Genomic DNA, 14,782 nt, shown 5'->3' on the forward strand with positions numbered 1-14,782 from the left:
CTAGTTTTTATGATATTAAAAGACAAAAGCTGCCTGATATGTACTGTGTGGCCTCCACCCCTGAATGTTCTGCTCAATCTAACATCAACAGTTTGCACATTTTTTGGAAGATGGCGTCCTCCTTTCAGTGAACTAGCAATGTACCCCCAAAAACCCTCCTCTGAGAAACTCCGAGGTCTCTGCCAGTTGAACTCCAGCCAACCTTCTCCAGTTTATCTGCAGACAAGAGCCAAGTGACACCACTGTGGAGGGAGGAAAGAGTCAAGATACAAAGCTGTGTGATATGAAGGTCTTTGGGTCATTATTAGACAACCATTTATTTCTTACAGCTAGTCAGTCTGGACCTATTTCCAGACAAGTGAAATTAAATCCATTAAAAGGCAATTTCTTATTACTTTTCAACTTTAAAATCTCCAACTTAGAAGCCAGTCGGGTGTGGAAAATAGCATGTCACCAGCTACAAAGTCCTGGCAGAAAACAAACCAGCTGATGCTATTGATTAGCAGCGAAGACACGCTTGAATGACCATGTCCCTGTTTACCCCGTTCACCCAAATTAACCAAAAAAGTTTTCAGGATGCATTTGTTTCAGATTAGGAACATAACAAAATTCTACTTTGTACATAATGTTCTCTCAGTGACTTCTACATTTGTATCCAACTCTGAGCCCAGCTAACAAAAACAGTCCATTTAAACACATTTATTGAAAATAAGAATAAATGTGCACTCCACCAGTCCAGGATTAGACCTGCTTTCCTGCAGCAGCTGATGCTCTCCTGTGAGAATGAATGCACACTTTCAGCACTGTGCACAAAAGCCCACACTAGAAAGTTCCCAGTGTTCAGTGTGAGCAAGGCGATGTGGCATTCAGAAGGCCATCTGGCTGTATTATTTTACATATTCTTTCACCACAAAAACGTGGTGTTCTTGTGTTTCATGTGGTGCTTTGACGATCTTTTCTAACGATAGCACGGCAAGAGGGTATAGTTCCTCTTTCACAGGGTTATTTCCCAGCGCTGTGTAGAAACTGCAAGTGTTTATCAACTCCCGCTGGGTGTCAAGCACAAGAACGCCAAAAGAGACAGAGGAAATCAGCTGCAGCTTACACAATCGAACCTCTCCAAAGGTAACACGCAGCTGTAAAAGTTGTCATTTTTTTCATTTAAATCTGACTCAGAGGGAAACAGTGAAATGTCTCTCTCTGTAGCTGCAGCAATGTGATGATTCAAGAGACCTTTTGTACGTTCCCAAATCCCAGCATCAACCCCCAGTGCACAGTGTCCAAACAGCAGTGTCTGGCACTGACATAAAGTTCTCAGGCGGGAACAGCGGTTTGATTGGCCTCCTCACGCTCTGTTTGTAATGGGAGAGATCCTCTTTAAGCACGGGACAGCCTGACCACTGTAACAATCTGACTGGCTGTTGTGTCAAGGCCGGGCTCTCAAGGCAGAGAGAAGAAGAAGAAGAAAAAAAAACTATAAAACCATGAAACACCACAAGTGGGTTCAGATCGTTGGCTGAGTTCTCTCTTCTCTGCAGCAGGTGGTGATGTTCAGTGGAGGGCTGTGACCTCTGCCTTATGACCTAAGTTTCATCTCTACATTTGGGTAAAATATTGTGTCAGACACCAAGCTGTTGTTAACTGTATGTGGAGCAGCATATGGTTGTTTCAGCAACTTTTAACCTTCTTTCACAATAACTTAACATACCTAATATGAGTCAGACTCATTTTCTTATTCGCTAAATGTGTTGAGGTACACATTTAGTCTATGAGAGTGAAGTTTTCTCAGTTTACTCATTTACTGAGTAAGAACTTTCATTTGCGTTTCCTTTAATCCTGATGTTGCAAGAGCCTTCCAACTTGTCAAAGTTCCCGATATGAAAATAAATCAACTCTTATCAGAACATAAGCAATAAAGCACTTAAGGGTGTTTAATTGCATCAAGCCAGTCTTTTTCTGGGAGTGCCATGTTCCCTGTTGGTGTTGATTTATAGGAGAACAATACAGACTGAAGGGTTTCCAAATCACAGACAAAAACTGACAGTTCAAATAAACTGAAATTATTTGAATAGTAAGGAATGATGTAGAACATGAGGGGATATAGTGTGGGCACCTATAAATACTATGCTGTACTCTCTTTTTTTGTTGATGTTCTGCAAAGCTGACTCATCCTTCGTGACACACCAACAATCGTGCCCCGTGAGTAATGATGACAAAACAGGCTGCGATTCCACCTGTGTAAGAAGAAAAGAGGATTAGTCAGACAGAAGACGCCATACAGTTGATAAAGAGTAAACATGTTCATGTAAGTGAGCAGTGAGCATCAAATCTAACACCTACTTCCTGAGCCTCTCTGCAACAATGAGCTGCATGTGCTGGCTTTTCATTGGTGAAATATTGTTCCTTGTTCCTTTCACTGAAAGGGGAAAAGAGCACCAGATCAGGTACAGCATGTATGAGCGCAGTAATCACATGAGGTCAAATGAGTCAGTCAGGCGTAGCTGAGACGGGTAAACAAGTCCAAACTACGTGTTATTGTAACAAAGTGTGGCCTGGCTGCTGTCTAGCAGGATATACTGGTTACAACTGCACTGGTGTCACTGGGTCCTTATCACCAAGACTGTACTGTCATAACATTACTGACTGTTCAGGACACCATGAAAGCCAAATAATTACCTAGCACATGTACAAATAGGATCCCATGGCCCTGCTCCTTTTCCACGTTGTTGTTAAAAATCACCCTGTTTTGCTTTTCAATCATGGATTATTTGGTTATAAAAGGTTTTGTTTGACATTTGATTTTAGCCCAAAAAGAAGGTGTTCTTTATTTGGGTAAAGCATATCACCTATTCTGACATTTACAAGAAAAAAACAGCATACTACAAAGCTCTGGACATGGACTTTTCCTTTTAATCTTGATTCCTACTATCCAAAAAGTCCTGTTTGTTGATAGATTTAATCTAAAGTTTTGGATTTCCATCAGGAAGTCCATCAGGGAGCCCCATTTTTAAAGGAAAAGTTTGACATTTTGGTAAACACACTCATTTGCTTTCTTGCAGAGAGACAAGTTAGATGAGAGGATTAATACCACTCTCAGGTCGGTACAGTGATACGATGCTACAGCCAGTCGCTGTTTGGCTTAGTTTAGCATAAAGACTGGAAACAGGGGGAAACAGCTAGTCTGGCTCTGTCTAAATGTAACAAATCTGCCTACCAGCACCTCTAAAGCTCACTTATTAATATATTATATTATCCTGGAGCCTTGCTGTGAACGGAGATTCCCAGAAGTCACTGGTCCAAGCCAAGAAATAGTCTTGCACATAACCCCTATAAAATCAAAACTTGTCATTAGTTTTTTGGACAGATTAAACAAATGAGATATAATTTGTGAAATACTGAGTTTTAGAGGTGTTGGTAGGTGTATTTTGTTAGCTTTGCACAGAGCCAAGCTAGCTGTTTCCTGTCTTTATGCTAAGCTAAACTAACCCACTGCTGGCTGTAGCTTTATATTTAACGAACAAATGTGAGAGTGGTATCAATCTTTTCATCTAATTTCCAGCAAGAAAACAAATAAGCATATTTCCCCAAATGTTAAACTTTTCATTAAAGTAGCTATGACTAAATCATATATAGCTTTCAATAGCTATAAATAAAACATTTGCATAAACAGGTGCAAAAAATGTGTTCAGTTCACAGAAGTCCTGTGGAAACCATGTGTAAACAGCTTGTATATTCAGGTACGTACTGTACAAAGTGTTCAGGCGTTCAATGTGCAATCAGGCAGCACTGACCTGCATAGATATGTGCAGTTGGGAAAACATACAAGCTGAGGCATAGATTATCCCACAAAAGCAGTCCAGGACAGTTTGTATTGACAGTGCCACGCAGGTGTCTTTCTTCATCTGCAACAACTAGTAAACTGAGACTGCAGGGAAGACGAGGAAGCATTGTGAGCACTCAAAGGTGCTTTGTGAGGCACCTTGCAGGAAGGGGGTGGAGGTAAGAGGGGGTCGGTGCATCAGTTCACGGAAGGGTGGGGGGTGTTGTTGAAGATGGAGTTCAGTTTGGTCGTCATCCTCCCTCTGCCTGTGCCTCCAGGCTGTCCATGTTCAGCCACACAACAGAGGCAGCCTTTCTCACCAGTATGTTAATCCTGCCTGCCTCCCCCGCCTCGAAGCTGCCTCCTCGGCACGCCACCACAAAGAACAGAGTGCTGCCCAGCATTCATTGATAGAACATGTTGAATTGTCTGTTGCATAATTCGATAGGAGGCAGCCTCCTCAAGATGAGTGCTCAGTTGGATGACGTGAACGTGACGACTGTCATGCATGTAGAGTTGAGTTCATAATCACGAGCTGAAATCGATGTCACTCACTTGACCCTGGGCTGACGCTTAGCCACTACTGTTTACTGCCATCATTGTTCCTTCACATCACAGCATGGTGGCTTTGTCCGCCTCACACAATGCAGCTCAAAAGAGCAAAATGAAGCGGACACAGTTTTGTTTTTGCACCCATTTGCTGGTCAGTAGTGACCCTATTCATAATGCATTGATCAGTGCAGTGGCTGGAGAGGGATGTGCCTCGCAGGCACCGGTGAGGGGACCTGACTCTGAAATCCACCATTCAGCTGAGTGGTGAGTCCGCAGGCGCTGCATTAACTCGTCGTGCTGATGCTATAGGATGAGGGTCTCTTTTCTAAGACCATTCAACGGGGGCACTTATATGGCACGTCATCCATGCTCAAATGCAAAGACTTGCAGACTTGCAAGACCTCACACAGTGCTGCAACATTACACTGAAATTAAGCCACAATGATATCTGCATTGATTCCATGTAAAATATTATGACTGCAACTAACAATATTTTCTTTAAATGGATTAATCTCCAGATTATTTATTTGATTAACTAATAAAGTCTATTGGAAAATAGTGGAAAAATACTCATTATAATTTCCCACACCTAAAGCTGATGTCTTCAAAGTCCAAACCCCACATTGAGTTTACTTCAATATAAAGCAGAGAAAATTATCAAGTCCTTGCATTGAAGAAGCTGAAATCAGAGTATATTTGACTCTTTTTGCTTGATAAATGACTGAAATGTGGTGTATGATAACAGCTGTGACCTCCTTTACTGTTTTGCTACACAAAATAAATTCTGAAAAATACATAAATAATGTTAACCAACTTTCTGTAGCTACTGTAGACAGATAATCAAAGGCAACTTAAGTTATGATCCTATAAAAACTCCTTGGTCTTAAAGGTCTTCTGGGGAGAAAGCTTTAATATGGTCTCTGCAGTCTACTTATGATAGACTGCCAATTTGAGCACTTGGTGACACAAATAAACATATGATCACATGACTTTTGCCCTCATTCCACCTTTGCGAGTACTTTCTTTTTCCATTTTCCGCCATTTTCTACTGTTTAAGGCAAACATTCCCCATCTTTTCTTCAACTCGAGTATTGCATTAACAAACTTGCTTGCAATTGTGCCCGGTTATGATGCGTTATGATGGGCCTGTAATTTTGGTGCAGCGCATACACTCCCCATTTAAATCGTTATGTGGTGCAGAGAGAGAGAGAGAGTTCAAAGGGAAAATAGCAAGGTTGAATTTCAAAACATAGGATTTCCAAAGAGGTACTCTTGCATCACATGGCTGTTTTCACCGCTTCGGCCAGAGTGCGCTCTAGAAGTCACCGGGTTCACATGTGGGCGAGGCTCCACACAGACTGTAGCGGTGCACGAACCAGGCTGACCGCGGGGGGACGCGCATGGTGAGAGGAGAAGGGGGGCTTTGAAAGGAAATGTGAGAAGTTGCAGCATCTCCCTTAAAAACTTCTCGCCACAAGTCGTTGTGTGGCGCCCCCCCCCCTCAACCCCCTAACGACACCGTCTACAGGGGACACACATTGTTTATCCTCGAATGACCCCAATGCTGAAGCGAGAACATCCCGTTCCTGAGATATTAATAGCTCCCCTTGCGTCACCAAACTGTGGCGGACCGCTTTGCTAGACACGCAAGGGAGCCACAAACTGTGCCAGCAACACATTCTCCTCCAAAGCAAACATGGTTATAAAACAGGTAGTCATCATTCTCCACCAGCTGTCTGCGAGTCTCACAGCCAATGTGATTACCACTTGTAAGTGTTACACACGTTGTTATTAAGGTGGTGAGAGCTGAGCCTCGATGACAACAACTCAGCCAGTGCACATTTGGGGAGTTTAGTGTCAAACTGAAGGGCGATTTATTTGCGTTTATGCATAAACAGCAAAAATGAGCCAAAATTTCAGAAAACAAACACTGCATAAGATGTAAAATGCGCAGTACAATTTTCCACCCCAACAATTTTTTTTTTTTTTTTTTTGCACCAGGAGGAGAGCCAGTGTTGTTGATGAGCTGAAAGCCATAGCTTACAATGCACAATAAGCCATATGTTAACTCAGTCCCTTCCCCCAATGCCGGAGCCAAGTGAGGCTGGAGCTACAGAGCCTGGCCCGCATAGCTCCAGAGGGAAAGAGAGAGAGGTGGGAAGAGAGTTTCTGTTGCTATGTTCAGTGGGAGTCTCCTGTCTGGAGAATCTATGGGCTGGCGGATTTCTGAGGGCTGACATGGCAATGTTGTATGTAGGTCAGCAACAGTAAAACAACTTAGGCAGCCCCCAAAGCGCACTGGAGGAAAAGTGTTCTGGCAATGGCTTACAGTAAATATTTACATACAGTGTTACTGGTATGCAAAAAAGTGACTGACTGGGGTTGAGTCTCAGCCAGTCATACGGATGGTGCTTGTGTTAAACCTGACATTTTTCCGAATTCATCTCTTTTATACTGTGACTGCGTGGCTTCTCCACACCTGCACCCATAAGCACAAGAGTTGAGGCGTTCACCACTGGATGATGCATGTGTTCAGCCGCCAAAGAAAACATCCTGTGGAATCGTTAAAACTGAAGTCATAGTTTTGCAATATCTCTGTGCTGAAAGTAAAATAATAAAGTTGACAAAAAACAATCTCAGCTTATTGTTCACTTACTTTTTGACTGTATCACATGATCCTCATCGGCAGATTGAGTTTTCTTAATTGCCAGGGAAATACAAATGTTCACAATTTGCATGAGTTTGATCACCTCTAGGATCTAACATCAACACTGGCTGCAAACTTGAGCTTGATGATTAATTCTGTGACCTTGGAAACAGAAACAAACTCTATCTGCAGATGAGGACCATGATACAGTTGAAAGCTCCGAAACAAATGAATAAATGGACCTTGAGTTGAGATTGTTTGTTCGAAACTGTTGCAACAGTCAAGAATGAAGTCAGCTTTAAAAAGTGAGTGTGTCATTGTGAGCTTAGTTCGATGTACTATTTAAGATCAGGGAACTGTTAATTTTTGACTATAATAAATCATTTATTTATTTTATGATTCCTTTTTATGTTTTAAGTGCTACGTGCTGCATAATCAAGGTATGCTTTTCTGCAGGAGGTGTTTGTATTGTGTGAACTTCTGTCTCAGCCAAACAAAACTTCCTGTAAGTGTGAGAAAACAATTTGATATTAAAGGAAATGATTTGATTTGCGCAGATCTGAAACCTCAGCAGAAACAGACAAAGGCTCAAGTCCTAACTAGATTCAATGATCAGAGTGTTTAGCCTCAGTCAGCTTGGGTCTTTAAAGATTTGTCTGCTCCCGCAGCCCCAACCGATTACCTTATTGCCGTTTGCTTAGTCTCCCACCACCATCTGTGTTTCAGATCATCCAAGGCAGTTCTAATTACAGTCACAGGCAAGAGCCCATAGATAATGACAATGCTGCTATGATCAGCAGGATTAGACAGGTGCTTGTCGACTTGCTTTGACTTGGGATTTTATGGTCTGTAACACACCCTGGACAATCAATGAGGAGATGAAAACCTCACTGTTTCGTCTCCAGCTCAGATACACCAACAATGCAGTTTCTTTTAACAAATAGGTGTTTTTTTTCTATGTCACAGTTAGAAGTAAGAAACACTTTTGGGTTGCCGGGATGTGGAAAATCCTCCTGTAAATCAAACTTGTTTTGTTCTTTTAGCTCTTTAGTTCATCAGGAAAACCCCTCCAATAGACTGTTTGGCTACTTCCCATCTAGAAAAAGACTTAAATACATTTATAAATAGCTTATTAACATTTATAACTGCAGATTTGATGGATTACTATGAGAACCAGGTATATGAGACCAATTTCAGCTGTTGATAAGTGTGTCTCACTCAGCATAGGGCACCTTTGGGGTATTGATTAAGTGTAACTGGTTAATTTTCCCCTATTGATTATAAAACAGAATTCTGGCTTAATGTTTTATGTAGATAAAATGCCAGTTTAGGATTTTATTTTCACAGTTCCTCGTGTATCTGTGGTGGGTGATATGAACATCTTTGTGAGAGGCTTTTTAATTTGGATGTTGGTTGACGGGTACAAGACTTCGATCTAGGGCAAGATGTTTTGACACAACAGGTCAGATTGCTATAAAATTTGGCATCAATATTCAGTGTACCCAGAGAGTTATTCCTAATGACTTTGGTGACCCCTTGACCTTTTGTATAGCACCAGCCTCAGGTCAAAACTTCCTCTTATTAAAGGAGACATACGCACATTTCCAGGTCTAGATTTATATTTTTGGGCTCTACTGGAATATCTTTGAATGATTTACAGTTCAGAAAACTCCTACTTTATCTTATGTTGGCTCTTTATGCAGCCCTTCAGTCCAGCCTCTGTCTGAAACAGGCCGTTTCAGCTCCTGTCTCTTTAAGGCCCCCCTCCTGAGGAGCCCACTCTGCTCTGACTGGTAATTCTACAGAAAAAAACCAGAAGTAGTAGTTTTTTTTCTCATTTGTTACTCTAAATGTCAACTTCTCAAATACATCTGTACATATTCGACCTGAAATCTGATTGGAAATATGCGAGTGGACAACGTGAACAACTCATGGAACAACCTTAGCAACAAAGACTACAGAATGGACGGCCGTATGTTGGTATGTGCGAATGATCTGATGTCACTTCAATGAGGAAGTAGAGGAAACCTTGCAAATGGAGTTTTCAGACCAGACAGAGGCCTGGGCCTCAGGGAGCACTTTTACATATGTTCACCTGATGTTTTGGAACTTTTACCATGTTTAATGTATGTAGACACCTGACATCATAACAGTATATAGATGACAGAAAATCACAAAAACCATGTTATGTCCCCTTTAACTCTTAAAGTTATCTCCAAAAGGTATGCCAGGATTTCCATGCAGTGGATATTCATGCTCCCCAGAAGATGTATTTGGTGACCCCCTGACCCCTCATGTAGTGGCATCATCAAAACTGTCACTTGTACATAAGATACATCAAAATCTAAAGCCCAGAGTGCAAATAAGTCTACTGAGCACATTCATGTTCTCCACAGGATGAACCCTCTCCATTTTAGGCACTCCCTCTATTTCCTTTCCTTAGGTCAAACTATCAACTTGAAATGTACAGAGGACATTCAAAAGTAATGGCAATATTTGCGTGAGTTCTGCTATACATAATTATAGTTAGAATCAAATTAAATCCATCATTAGTAAGGCCCCAAGAAGGACTAAACTGTTAGTGTGATGTTCATTTCATCCAACTCTTTTGTATTGTGGGCTGTAATAGAAATGGCATGTAAGGGCTAGTGAAGCTTTAGACTTTAAATTTGTTTTTCTTATGAGTGTTTAACTGGAGCCTTAAACCACATCAGTTTGTGGCCATGTGATGAATGGTTATCACAGCTTTTGGTTTGGACACATCAAAAGAGCTTTAATAACTGCAAAAAACTTTATTCAATAATTTATTCAGAGATAAAAACAAATCTTGAACTGTATACTTTTACACTGATTCAGCACACTAACCCACATCCATGTGCTCTAGTGATTCCAAGTATTTAGTGTATAAATGTCTGCACTGGCAGTTGAGACCGGATAAGAATAGTCAGAGCTTATGGCTTCCGCATGCCAGATAACACTATGTTTTACGTATGACCCATTCGTAGAAACATCTCTGTGGATTCAGAGCTAGCATGGCATTAAAAACAGCCTGCGGCTCGGATGAAGCACTGAAAATATTGACTGTTTTTGGTTTGTAATGCTCAGTAATCCCACTCACAGCAGCTCTTTGGTTGCAGAGGTAATCAAACAAGCATAGCAACGACTATTGATTTTTTTTTGTTTACATCCGTTTCTGACGTTTATTTACAGCATTTATTCAACTGTGGTCATGGTCTGACGCAAAGACAACTGTATCATGTGCACTAGGTTCCTGGTGCAAAAAGTGTAGATCAGCAGTTCTGTGCTGTTTGTCTGTCTAGCTGTCTGTTCCCATCTTGCTTCTCTAGAGTGGTACTGGAGGGCAAATCGGGTTTTTCTTTGATCACATTCATGTCCCTAAAAAAGTCAGGGAAGTGTTGGGTTAAAAGGCTTTTGAGTGTGAATCCCACATCTGGTTGTTTGGATGTTGGACGATAAGTTGAAACTGGAAGTTTACGCAGCTGAGTGTAGGACAAACCGCCCCCCTCCTCCAGTGAGAAAGATCTCCTTCACTGCTCCCTGGGAAAGGCTTATGGGCCTCCCGCCTTGACGGCACAGACACTGCAATCACAAACATGGAGGTTTATGAAACTCTTCTGATCAAAGGAAGGAGCCACTGTTCAGTTCGGTATAACAGATGTGAAATGGAGTCAGTGGTTGGAGCAACTTCCTGCAGGTCAAGAGAGCTGCTGTTTAACAGCCCCAGTGCAGCATATGGATTCCCTGTTAACCTTTGTGTGGGCCCCAGGTCAATCTTGGAAATGCCTTACGCCAGCATGTGCTCACTGAGGAGCAGAATAGAGATGTGTACACTGGCCCGGCCGTTTAGCTGCACCGAGCAGGAGATTCATGGAATGCGTTTCTCCCAGAGGGGCGGGTTTCCAGGAACAGTTTTGCTCTGTTGGTGTGCAATGAGCCAGTCCGCGAGCAGACAGCTGGGTGTGCACGAGCTTGCCCTGGTGTTCACCAGTGAAGTTGATAGCCACAAGCAGCCGTACAGTCTGCCACGCCTCCTTCCTGTCCACTTCCCTAAAATCCATTTTGTGCTGACAGCAGAGTACAGGGGGACCACTCCTATAAACATATAGACATGTCTTATCGTCCGTGTTATCCTCATGAGTCCGAGCCTTCAGGAAGACTTTTGTTTCAACGCCACTTAGCCATTTTACCCTTCACCCTACTCCGGCCCTTCTTGAGCCCCAGACATTGTAAACATCCTTCTTCGGACATTGTTGGACTCCACAGAGACTCAACTCTGCAGCTCATAGACACGACCCACAGGGGTCTTCCTCTTCTACCTTTAAAAAAACCTCCATATAATTTACACATGTCACATTCATCACCTGCTCATTAAAATGGCTTTGAGGAACTAAATTATTATTTTGACAGGAGGATTCCATGTCGTTTTTAGCCTGTGAAGAGTTAAGAGCCCAGCAAAAGTTTACATCCCCTGAATATTACCAGAATCAGTTTTTATCTTATTGTGCATATTCAAAGTTGTGTCAAGGTTGTATATCTTAGATCCGTGATTCACAACCAGGAGCATCGTACACCCGGAGGTACTTCTGCAGCTGCCAGAGGGCATGTGGAAAGATTGTGGAGTAGTTCATCTGATAGGACTGTGGGGGTACGTGAGACAAAAAAAGTTAGGGAACATTTTTCTGCACATCAACAAAAAACGCACTAAGAATGAATTTAAGATATTGAGCACTGAATAAAGGAAATACCAGAAATACTAGTTTGTATTTGCAAGGCATCAGCATGCAGTAATGAGCCACAAATTAGTCTGTTTGACTGAAAACATAAACATATAAAACACGTCTGTTTTTATATTTCAATTTTTTATTGTTTTCCTTTTTGTGCCCAAACGATACAGTATACAATATACTAAATACAAAGATTGCCTGTAGCTTTATGTCTTCAAAAACTGACATAGATTTGTAGTTGTATTCTGTTTTTATATTCCCAACAACCACAATTTAATGGTGACTCAACAATATCAGCAGCCAACAATACAAAGTTCAGTCAATTTAAACTTCAGAGACTGAATCTGGTTCATATCCAGGAATCTGTTCCACACCTCTTAAATATGTCTTCTTGTTAGGTTTAAGACACACAGATCAACTTTTTACTGTGTCACGCCTAATAAGTGGTTATTATGTGGGGAGCTCACGGTGCTACCTATGGGCATGCTGGGAGTAGAGAGAACATGCCCCAACATGATCACTAAAGACCGTTTCCTGCCCCTTATGTTCAGGCAGTGTGTTTGGTCTGCTGAGAGAGATGAAATGTCAGCACTCACACATTATCCCTGTGTTTTAATATTTCCCTCTCCACATGTAATGTTGTGTTTTTAAGCTATTTGTCCAACTGTGTGCATGTTATAATCAGCTGCTTGCCCTCTCCTGCTGTACTAAGGGACTGAACACACCTCAAGCACCGTGTCTCAGGTGAGTGTACAATCTGTTTCCTTAGCAGCCAGGAAAAACACTGGCTACAAGCAGAGTCAAAAACACGCAAGTTTTATTGTTTTGTCACTGTAGGTCACTGCAGATCTCCTTGATAAAAAGCAGCACACGCGCAAACAAAGGAGGACATACTTGGTCTTGTTTGGTGTTTTTCTCCTGCAGGTTTCCGCAGAACTCATGCTCCACATATTTAAATGTTTGGGTTTCCTTGCCAGGGGTGGTGACTACCTCTAAGCACTTCATAGGAACAAAGAAGGACTTCCACAGTACAGTTTAAGTGCACAGGGTGAAACATGCCCTTTTCCTTGAAAGGTGTCTCCTTCCCAGCTATCACACGTGGAAGTTGTTTTCACCCTAACCTGCTTTCCAGCTGTTGGCTGTATCCTTTCCAGCTTAAGTGATGAGATTAGTCACACAAGGCATTTACAAATTATCAAGTAAAACAACTGAAGGTAAATTGAGCTTGATGCAAAGCAGAAGCAACAAATAAAATGTGAGGTATGTGGAAGCAGTGCAGTTTGTGAGGATTTCTTCTTGTGGTACTGGCTGTACAGATGGATAAAACAAACAGAGAACATAAAAATACATACAGCATCAAAGCAAAAAGTCTAACAACCGTTCTGTGACCCCGTGGTCAGAGTTATGCATAAAGTATGTGGTCATAAAAGAGATCAGAGCGCCCTCTTGTGGCTTACATTGGGCTGTCTCTGCTTTAAAGACACCTGTGCCCACAGGCTGTGTCTCAAATAGTCTGAAGTCAGGAGTAATATACATTGTGTACTCCAAGGGTATATTGTTCAATGAATCCTCAAAAAAGCTATTTGAATCTCATAAAGCTGACACATTAATTTTAACTGAAGAATAAAAACAAACATGATTAGTTGAATGAACTGACTTAAAATGTACTTCATAAGGCATCATTTTCTAACATGCATTGTGGACATAAGGGAGATTTATTTTTAGTCTACTAACTACTCACCTCCTCCGCCAACAATAACCTTTTCAATGATGCATTCATGTCAAGTTGGATTTACTTGAAATATTACCGTCTGCCTGAAAAAACAATTATGCCAACATTACAACACAATTGTAATTTTTTGTGGACTTTTTCATGTCTTCTGCTATAGTGGGTGTTACAAATGGCCAAAGTCCACAGTGAACTCTGCAAAAAATCCACAAATGTCAGCAGCCCAACATATTAAAAATCCAAACCACGTATCACACCTATATACATACATATACAATATAATGTACTAGTATGTCCCTTGCCGTAAATTTATTGTTGAACGTAAAAATTTATTTAATACCACTTTTATGTTGTGATGTAGCAACAAGAGTCATCTTCTTCTGTTTATGTTGAAGTGGCATATGTGTGTAGTGTTATCTCACTTTGAAAATTATAATATAGTTATGCTGGCAGCTTTTTACTCAAGATTCAGCAAAGTTTCATTTAAGCTGTATAACACAGTTGTTGAGTAATGCCCAACATCATTCAAATATTCAGTTTTATCCACCTTTTTCATCTTTGCACAGTTAGGTATACATTTTCTACACGTTCAAGTCAATATCCCTTCTTGCTTCTGCCCTCTCAGTGCTCTGCCTTCTTCTTGAGACAAATAATCTCCTCCACTGACACATGCACAGCTACCAACAGATGATAAATCTCATTTGCGTCTGCTTACTAGGAGAAATTACGCATTATCCATTCTTAGAGCAGACAACACTAAGACACACATGGCTGCAGATCCTCCATTCATGTTTCTTGTTATTTGTTTACTGTTTTCAAGATAATTTTTTGCGCCATGTTTGAGATAAAGACTGGAGGAATACATTCTTCACTTTCCAAAAGAAGTATGCTTGTATGCTGATGCGCAGGCTGATAACAGCACAGTAGGTACTTGTTGATTGCATGTTGTGGATTTGTAGAATAGTTACCTTTTTGCTGCACTTACACATGGTTCGGCTGGGATTTTTATTTGCAACAATGTGCTTCTGTGAATATTTTGTTTATATACTTATATACTTTCCTGGAGGTGGATCAGTCATTATAAACTCACGCTGTGCAGCCAATCTTTGTTCAAACTGGCATGCATTTATTTTGAGATCCCAAAGAGTACAAATATGCCAAATATGTTGGGCTCAATTTTGGGGAAATGTGTATTTAATGCTGCATCAGAAACCTAAAACATAGCCAATAATATACTATAGCTTTAATAAAGGACTGGGACAAACTGATACACTATATAGAGTATGTGA

At 41.2% G+C, this 14,782-nt stretch overlaps 1 long non-coding RNA gene across 1 annotated transcript; it reads right to left on the bottom strand.

Moving 5' to 3' along the window:
• Positions 1-1,906: 1,906 nt before the first annotated feature.
• LOC122985962 lies at positions 1,907-7,367 on the bottom strand. The gene is made up of 3 exons (XR_006404211.1): positions 3,792-7,367; positions 2,341-2,416; positions 1,907-2,234 (listed from the first exon to the last, which is right to left on the bottom strand). It is a non-coding gene; the product is annotated as an uncharacterized LOC122985962 (long non-coding RNA).
• Positions 7,368-14,782: the final 7,415 nt, after the last annotated feature.

Source organism: Thunnus albacares, chromosome 7, assembly GCF_914725855.1.
Source record: "Thunnus albacares chromosome 7, fThuAlb1.1, whole genome shotgun sequence".
In the NCBI taxonomy this organism is placed as follows: Eukaryota; Metazoa; Chordata; class Actinopteri; order Scombriformes; family Scombridae; genus Thunnus; species Thunnus albacares.